This window comes from Paroedura picta, chromosome 4 (assembly GCF_049243985.1).
Source record: "Paroedura picta isolate Pp20150507F chromosome 4, Ppicta_v3.0, whole genome shotgun sequence".
In the NCBI taxonomy this organism is placed as follows: domain Eukaryota; kingdom Metazoa; phylum Chordata; class Lepidosauria; order Squamata; family Gekkonidae; genus Paroedura; species Paroedura picta.
This window is the reverse complement of record NC_135372.1, coordinates 144,640,719-144,649,060: the sequence shown is the minus strand read 5'-3', so window position 1 is coordinate 144,649,060 and position 8,342 is coordinate 144,640,719.

Sequence of the window (8,342 nt, the reverse complement as noted above, 5' to 3'; positions counted from 1 at the left end):
GAGCCGGGTGTTATATACCTGCCCCATGAATGAAAGGACCAATTCAGAGCCCTGATAACCAGTTGGGTGTGAAATGCACTCACAGGGGCCTATTCCAAAGACAATATTTTTGCTGATATATTAGGAAATTGGAAAGAAAAGCAATTGAGTTCCAGGGATCATGTGACCCCCACAGAGTCAATATCTGGGACACAAGATTGCCACGAGAACCAAGGAGATGACGATGGATTGTCTAGAAGGGGGGAAATGAAGGTGTGTCCAGTGGAAGAGTTGGATCCCATGGTTCATGAGGCACAAGCTTGCTCAAGAGAGGTTTCCAGCCCACAGAAAATTGGGTCTATTCATAAGTTACAAAGAAAATTTGGACTTCCCTACATCCTACGTGTGGATTGTCTGGTTTGGATCAAGCCCTTAGCATGGAGGGAGAATGCTGTTGGCATAGGGAGGATTTAGAGATGATAGAATCCCAGAATTATAGATCTCCAGACTACAGAGATAAGTTTCCCAGGAGAAAATGGAGGCTTTGGAGGGGGGCGGGGTCTCTGGCACTGTGCCTCATTCAGGTCCCCGTCCTCCCCACCTTCCATCCCAAAAAGCTCCAGGAATTTCCCAACCTGGATCTGGCAACCCTACCCCCCATTGCCCCCATCCAGTGGCCAGGAGGGTCTTTGACTCCTAGGGTTTCTCTCTCCTTTGCCTAGAGGAGGGAGTCCCTATTGGCCTCCTGGAGCCAAGAGAAAAGGTGGGGCAGAAATAGTTAAATAAATACATAAAATTCTCCCAGCCCCATTTGGCCCTGTCAGCTGGGCTTTATTAGAACAGCCTTTTCTTTGAAAGAATTCTGCAGTGATGCTTCTATTTATTTATTTTTGTTTAATTCGGCTATACTCCATCTTTCGCCACGATGGGGACCCAAAGCCGCTTATATCTTCTTCCTCTCCTCCTTGCAGCAACCCTGTGAGGTAGGCTAGGTTGACTCAGGGTGTGACTCAGCAAGTGTTCATGCATCTCCCAGAGCCAGCCCACACTGCTGCTAAGCATCTTCCATGCACTGGTTCTCAAGCAGCCCCAGTTTACATGGGGACAAAGCCTGTTTGGCATCAGCCACAGACGCCTCTTGCATAGGTGGGGGTGCTGGAAATATCGCCAAATTAATTTTGGATCCAGATTTTGGGGAGCCACTGTTTTTAAAGTCCTGGTTTTTCATAAGTGGTTTTACTGGTTTGAAGAAGAAGCAGTGTTGGTTTTTACCCTGCTTTTCACTGCTCAAAGGAGTCTCAAAGTGGCTTACATTTGCCTTCCCTTCCTCTCCCCGCAACAGACACCCTGTGAGGGAGGGGAGGCTGAGAGAGCCCTGAGATTACTGAAGGAGAAGGAGGAAGAGGAGGAGGAGGAGGAGGAGAAGAATTGACTCTTATATGCCACTTTTCTCTCCCCGAAGGAGCCTCAAAGCGACTTCCAATCGCCTTCCCTTTCCTGTCCTCATAAAAGACACCCTGTGAAGGAGGGGAGGCTGAGAGAGCCCTGAGATTACTGAAGAAGAAGAAGAAGAAGAAGAAGAAGAAGAAGAAGAAGAAGAAGAAGAAGAAGAAGAAGAGTTGGTTCTTAGATGTCGCTTTTCTCTACCTGAAGGAGTCTCAAAGTGGCTTACAATCGCCTTCCCTTTCCTTTCCCCACAACAGACACCCTGTGAGGGAGGGGAGGCTGAGGGAGCCCTGAGATTACTGAAGAAGAAGAGTTGGTTCTTATATGCCGCTTTTCTCTACCCGAAGGAGTCTCAAAGTGGCTTACAATCGCCTTCCCTTTCCTTTCCCCACAACAGACACCCTGTGAGGGAGGGGAGGCTGAGGGAGCCCTGAGATTACTGAAGAAGAAGAGTTGGTTCTTATATGCCGCTTTTCTCTACCCGAAGGAGTCTCAAAGTGGCTTACAATCGCCTTCCCTTTCCTTTCCCCACAACAGACACCCTGTGAGGGAGGGGAGGCTGAGGGAGCCCTGAGATTACTGAAGAAGAAGAGTTGGTTCTTATATGCCGCTTTTCTCTACCCGAAGGAGTCTCAAAGTGGCTTACAATCGCCTTCCCTTTCCTTTCCCCACAACAGACACCCTGTGAGGGAGGGGAGGCTGAGGGAGCCCTGAGATTACTGAAGAAGAAGAGTTGGTTCTTATATGCCGCTTTTCTCTACCCGAAGGAGTCTCAAAGTGGCTTACAATCGCCTTCCCTTTCCTTTCCCCACAACAGACACCCTGTGAGGGAGGGGAGGCTGAGGGAGCCCTGAGATTACTGAAGAAGAAGAGTTGGTTCTTATATGCCGCTTTTCTCTACCCGAAGGAGTCTCAAAGTGGCTTACAATCGCCTTCCCTTTCCTTTCCCCACAACAGACACCCTGTGAGGGAGGGGAGGCTGAGGGAGCCCTGAGATTACTGAAGAAGAAGAGTTGGTTCTTATATGCCGCTTTTCTCTACCCGAAGGAGTCTCAAAGTGGCTTACAATCACCTTCCCTTTCCTTTCCCCACAACAGACACCCTGTGAGGGAGGTGAGGCTGCCAGAGCCCTGATATTGCTGCTTGTTCAGAACAGCTCGAACTGGAGTGTGACTGGCCCAAGGTCGCCCAGCAGCTGGGGGAAGTAGGGAATCAAACCTGGATCATCAGATTAGAAGTCGGTACTCTTGACAACCACACCATGCTAGCTCACCATGTTTGAAATTGGGGGCATTTTTTCAGATTCCCCCCAAACTTGGACCAGTATTTTTTAAATTTCCCCTGCCCTCATTTCCCTCCCAGAAGCCACTGAAGTGGGGAGGGATTCAGGGAAGCCTGGATTGATCTAAAGTCACCCTGCTGGTATTGGAAGTGGCAGAGCCCCCTCCACATCCAAAAAATGTTGGGCAAGATGCTTTACTACCTTCTATAGGGGTCATTTCCACCCACCCCACTATCCCTGGGGGACTTTTTAAAAATCACCAGTTTAAAAGTGTTATAGCAGTATAACAGCATACATATAGGCATACTACTATATTGCTATAACTATGGAATTACTATTTTTAGAGCCCCCTAATGGCAGGAGAGGGAATGGCCATGGTGACATGTAAGCCTTGTTGATAGTCCAGGGACCTGCTAGTTTCAAGTATAATTTTGGCTTGGGAATACTCTAATGTGTAGCCCTGCCTTTAGGTCTCTCACCAGACCATCCAGGGTGTACATCACGTTTTCTGCACTGGCATTAGGATTCCTTTTGCATTCCTGTACCTTCTCCACCACTCCCTTTTCTCTCTTGCTCTCTGTATGTAAGACACCTTTGCTGCCTGCTCCTGGCACAAGGTGCAAGAAAGCCTCTAGTTACAAAGCTGGCACAGCGGATCAAGCCGCCAAAAAGGTGCCACGTGGTGTTCACCTTCGCCTTCCTCTTAGCAGCTCATATGTTGGCCTGGCTGAAATTCCAGCTTGGAAGATTTACTCTTTTATCTGACAGGGCTTTAATTTTTGAGAGTTAGCAGGGATTTAAGGTCACTCAGAAGAGTCATAGAGATGCTTTTGTGGCTGGTAATACAATCGCTTACTGTCCAACTCAGGCTAAAGTCTTCTGCCAGGACTTTCTGTGCCATACTTCAAACAGATTTAGGGATGATAAGGTGCTATCTTAGGTTCCTTTTGTCTCGCTCAGCCTCAGCAGATTTCAAAACAACCATGTCCAAGTCTCGCCCTTAAGCCAGAAAGGAAGTTATAAGGCCAAGCCAAGAGCATCCTTCTCAAGCCATCATCCTAGAGCCAAGCCCAGAGGGCAGGAGGCACAGAGGAGCTCTGTTGGGGGGGGAGGGGGGTTGGGCACAATCTATGGGGCTCTGATGATTGGGAGGCTGAGGCTGGGACTTTGCTAGGGTTGCGAAGGCTCAGGGTTTGCACTTAAGTGCCAGGGTTTTAGCTTCCTTCTCTGGGGCAGATGATTTAAAGACAGCAAAAGGATTAAGCAAAGCAGCTGGACGAAATAACTGTTGTAATAGGTGATGTTAACTACCTACATATTGATTGGTCAATGTGTGTTCATGTTAGGAGAAAGAGATTGGGTTTCTAGATACTCTCAATGACTGTGCCATGGAGCAGAGGGTCACTGAACCTACCGGTGGGATGTTATCCAGGACTTGCTCCTAAGTAATGCACAAGCCCTAATGAGAAGAAGCGCTTTTCACTACCCAAAGGAGTCTCCAAGCGGCTTCCATTCCCCTTCCCTTCCTCTCCTCACAACAGAGACACCCTGCGAGGGAGGGGAGGCTGAGAGAGCTTAGTGAGAACAGCTCTAACAAGACTGCGAGTGGCCCAAGGTCACCCAGCTGGCTACATGTGGAGGCAGAGTGAGGAATCAAGCCCAGCTCATCAGATTCGAAGCTGCCACTCTTAACTGCTACACCAAGCTGGCTCTAGATGTAGACGTGGTCGTGTCAATTGGGATCAGCAGCCACAATGGGATTAAGAAGGACTCCTTTAAGTAGTGGAAGGCCAGTTTGAATGAGGGAGTCAAAAGGAAGCCCCGGTTTCAGCAAATATAATGCACATAAGTCATCAGATCGGCAAAAAGGGACTAAGGAGGAGAACACATAGCGAAAAAACCAGCAATAAACATTGCTTCAAATACTTTAGTAGCTGAAAACCAGCCAGGGAGACGGTGGGCCCCTTGGACGACCAAGACCTAAAAGGATTGCAAAAGCAAGGTCATTTAGGGAGCTGTTCCATGGGATTCCATGGGATTTACAAGGTTGGTTGCCAGGTATTCCCTTAACCCGCCCCATTTCTCCGGGTTTGAGACGGGCATGCCCAGTTGTGCATGGCTGAGTTAAAATGCACACCGGCACAACAAAGTGAAGCGGTGCAAGATCAAAAAACGTGGTGACAGTTGAGCCATAGGATTGTTGAAAGTCAGACACGGCTGAACGGTTGACATCATCCCCAAAGGAGGAGAAGGAACTGGCAGAGAAGCAGGATGCATTTTCCGCCTCTCTCTTCCCTGTGGGAGATGGGAGGGGCTTGCCCACCCCCAGACTGCTAATTTGAGGAGTTGGATTAGAGGTGATGAGAAAGAGGTGACCTAAAACAGAGAGACAAATTAAAAACTGACAAATCGCCAGGCCCAGATGGCGGACACCCAAGAGTCCTGGAAGAATTCAAACGTCTCCTGACAAAACCAAGCAATCCATCACTAAAATCTGCCTCCATTCCCAAGGTCGGGAAGGGAAAGTGAGGGACCCCCTCCCCAGGCCAGTAGATTTGATACCCCTAATTGAACAGGGATCTTCTGCATGTCTATCTTCCAAAGCGAAGAGAGAGGTAAAAAAATGAATCCTTCTTCTCTGCTATTTCCCTCTCGTCCTTTGATGATCAGCCGTGTTCAACTTTTGGCTCTCCTATGGCTCTGTGTGTCTAGAAGATACCTGTCCATTGAGCCACGGCTCCAATCATTTAGCATGTGTTGCCTTGGAGCAGGGGTAGTCAAACTGTGGCCCTCCAGATGTCCATGGACTACAATTCCCATGAGCCCCTGCCAGCAACCGCTGGCAGGGGCTCATGGGAAATGTAGTCCGTGGACATCTGGAGGGCCGCAGTTTGACTACCCCTGCCCTTGAGCCTTTGTTATAGGATGGCTCGGTATGACTTTTTCAAAAATTAGCATCTCTGGAGATGATGATAAAAAGGGAGGAGCTGCTTTCTGAGCACCTCTTTGCAATAAGCAACGGAGGGTCTCAGCAATGCCTTTCTTTTGTGCAGAGACTGCATGGTCAAGGTCAAGGAGTGCTGGGAAATCCGGAAGTTCCTGCCTGGCTTTTTTTTTAGCTGGTCCATCCTGGAAGGTCTCACACCTTGTCAGCAGCAGGTTAGAGAATAGAAAACCTGACACAATAGCCCAGGAATGCGACGCTGGATGGTAAAATGACACGTTTTCCTTTTGACCAGACTTGTCAAAAGGAAGTAGAACTTCAGGAGGTCAGAGAGTGAACCCTACGCTGCCCTGCTAAACATGCAATAACTCACTCAAACTTTGCCCCCACCCCCCGTTTTAAGTTTTTCAAAAGAAATAATGAGTCATGAATGCTTGAGGCTGATCCTGCATTGAGAAGGAGGTGGGACTAGATGGCCTGCATGGCCCCTTCCCACTCTAGGATTCTAGGAGTCTAGTTCAGCAGGGGAAGGGGCTGCCTAAGGAGGTGGGGAGCTCCCCCTCACCGGCCGTCTTCAAGCAGTGGCTGGGCAGATCCTTCTCCTGGATGCTTGAGGCTGATCCTGCACTGAGCAGGGGGTGGGACTAGATGGCTTGCATGGCCCCTTCCCACTCTGGGATTCTAGGAGTCTAGTTCAGCAGGGGAAGGGGCTGCCTAAGGAGGTGGGGAGCTCCCCCTCACCGGCCGTCTTCAAGCAGTGGCTGGGCAGATCCTTCTCCTGGATGCTTGAGGCTGATCCTGCACTGAGCAGGGGGTGGGACTAGATGGCTTGCATGGCCCCTTCCCACTCTGGGATTCTAGGAGTCTAGTTCAGCAGGGGAAGGGGCTGCCTAAGGAGGTGGGGAGCTCCCCCTCACCGGCCGTCTTCAAGCAGTGGCTGGACAGATCCTTCTCCTGGATGCTTGAGGCTGATCCTGCACTGAGCAGGGGGTGGAACTAGATGGCCTGCATGGCCCATTCCCACTCTAGGATTCTAGGAGTCTAGTTCAGCCATGGAAGGGGCTGCCTAGGGAGGTGGGGAGCTCCCCCTCACTGGCCGTCTTCAAGCAGCGGCTGGACAGATCCTTCTCCTGGATGCTTGAGGCTGATCCTGCACTGAGCAGGGGGTGGGACTAGATGGCCTGCATGGACCCTTCCCACTCTAGGATTCTAGGAGTCTAGTTCAGCAGTGGAAGGGGCTGCCTAAGGAGGTGGGGAGCTCCCCCTCACTGGCCGTCTTCAAGCAGCAGCTGGACAGATCCTTCTCCTGGATGCCTGAGGCTGATCCTGCACTGAGCAGGGGGTGGGACTAGATGGCCTGCATGGACCCTTCCCACTCTAGGATTCTAGGAGTCTAGTTCAGCAGTGGAATGGGCTGCCTAAGGAGGTGGGGAGCTCCCCTTCACTGGCCGTCTTCAAGCAGCAGCTGGACAGATCCTTCTCCTGGATGCTGGAGGCTGATCCTGCACTGAGCAGGGGATGGGACTGGATGGCCTGTGTGGACCCTCTGGGATTCCATTATTCCATGAAAGATCTTCTTATTTAGTGCATATTTCTCATCAAAACCACAGAAGAGTGTTCACAATTACATCCAATCCCTTCCAACTGCACTTGTCAGTCATTATTCTTGAGAGCCATTGGCTATCCGTTTTTGTATTCGTGGAGAATCATAGTGGAAAATTTAGCCCACGACATGTTATTTTGTCCTTTGTATTCAGATCCAGGTTCCAGATTATGAACCATAATTAACCATCTGATTTGGGCAGACTGGTTTGCTTTCTTTCTGATATTAACCCCTCAGTCACATCATGTCACTTCCTGCCTTGGCTGCTACAGAAATTTGGGTAAGATTTACTCCTTCTGAAAGCATACATGTTGGCTCTTTGGTTTTATAGCATTTTATTGATGTGGAACACATCTTCTGGCACAACCCCTAGGACGGAAATGGATATGGACACAAAGTCTGTAGTCCCGTCCCAGGGAGAGCACCAGAAGACAGAAGGCAGCGGCCAGCAGAGGAGGCCAAGGCCATGGCAGAGAAGCTGGAAGAGGCTGAGGTGGCACCCTTGAAGCCACCAGGAGCTGGCCCATAACCCGCATGACTGCTGCAGACTGAGGCATCAGCCCTGAAGCCACCAGAGGCCGGCCTGCCACCCGTACAGCCTCTGAGGTGCCACCTGAGTAGCCGCAGGAGCCCGAGACCCTGCTGACATGAGTGGGAAGGGGGGAGGGGAGAAGGAGTCTGCACACACATGTGCTTGCATGTCTGTCTGCCTGTCTGTCTGAGAGGGAGGGGTGAGTGACCAAGGTGGAGGTCGGGGAAGCTAGAAAGAAGGAGGGAGCGAAGGTAGAGGTGGGGGGCAAGGAGTCTGCATGTGTGTGAGACAGACAGACAGACAGACAGACAGACAGACAGACAGACAGAGGGAAAGGGACCAAAATGTCTTGGCTCAGGGATGTCTTCCACATCCCTGTGAGAGGCAGACTTTTATTACTTTTTGTTTTCATTGTCTATGAACCTAATCGCCAGCCCTGGACAACAATATAGGTCCCCGCATGTCACATCAACGCATGTCCTTTCTGGGGTAACATTCAGGCCCGCTGATATATTTACAATGGATTCAGCATTGATGTTTATCAGAATTCCAGCAG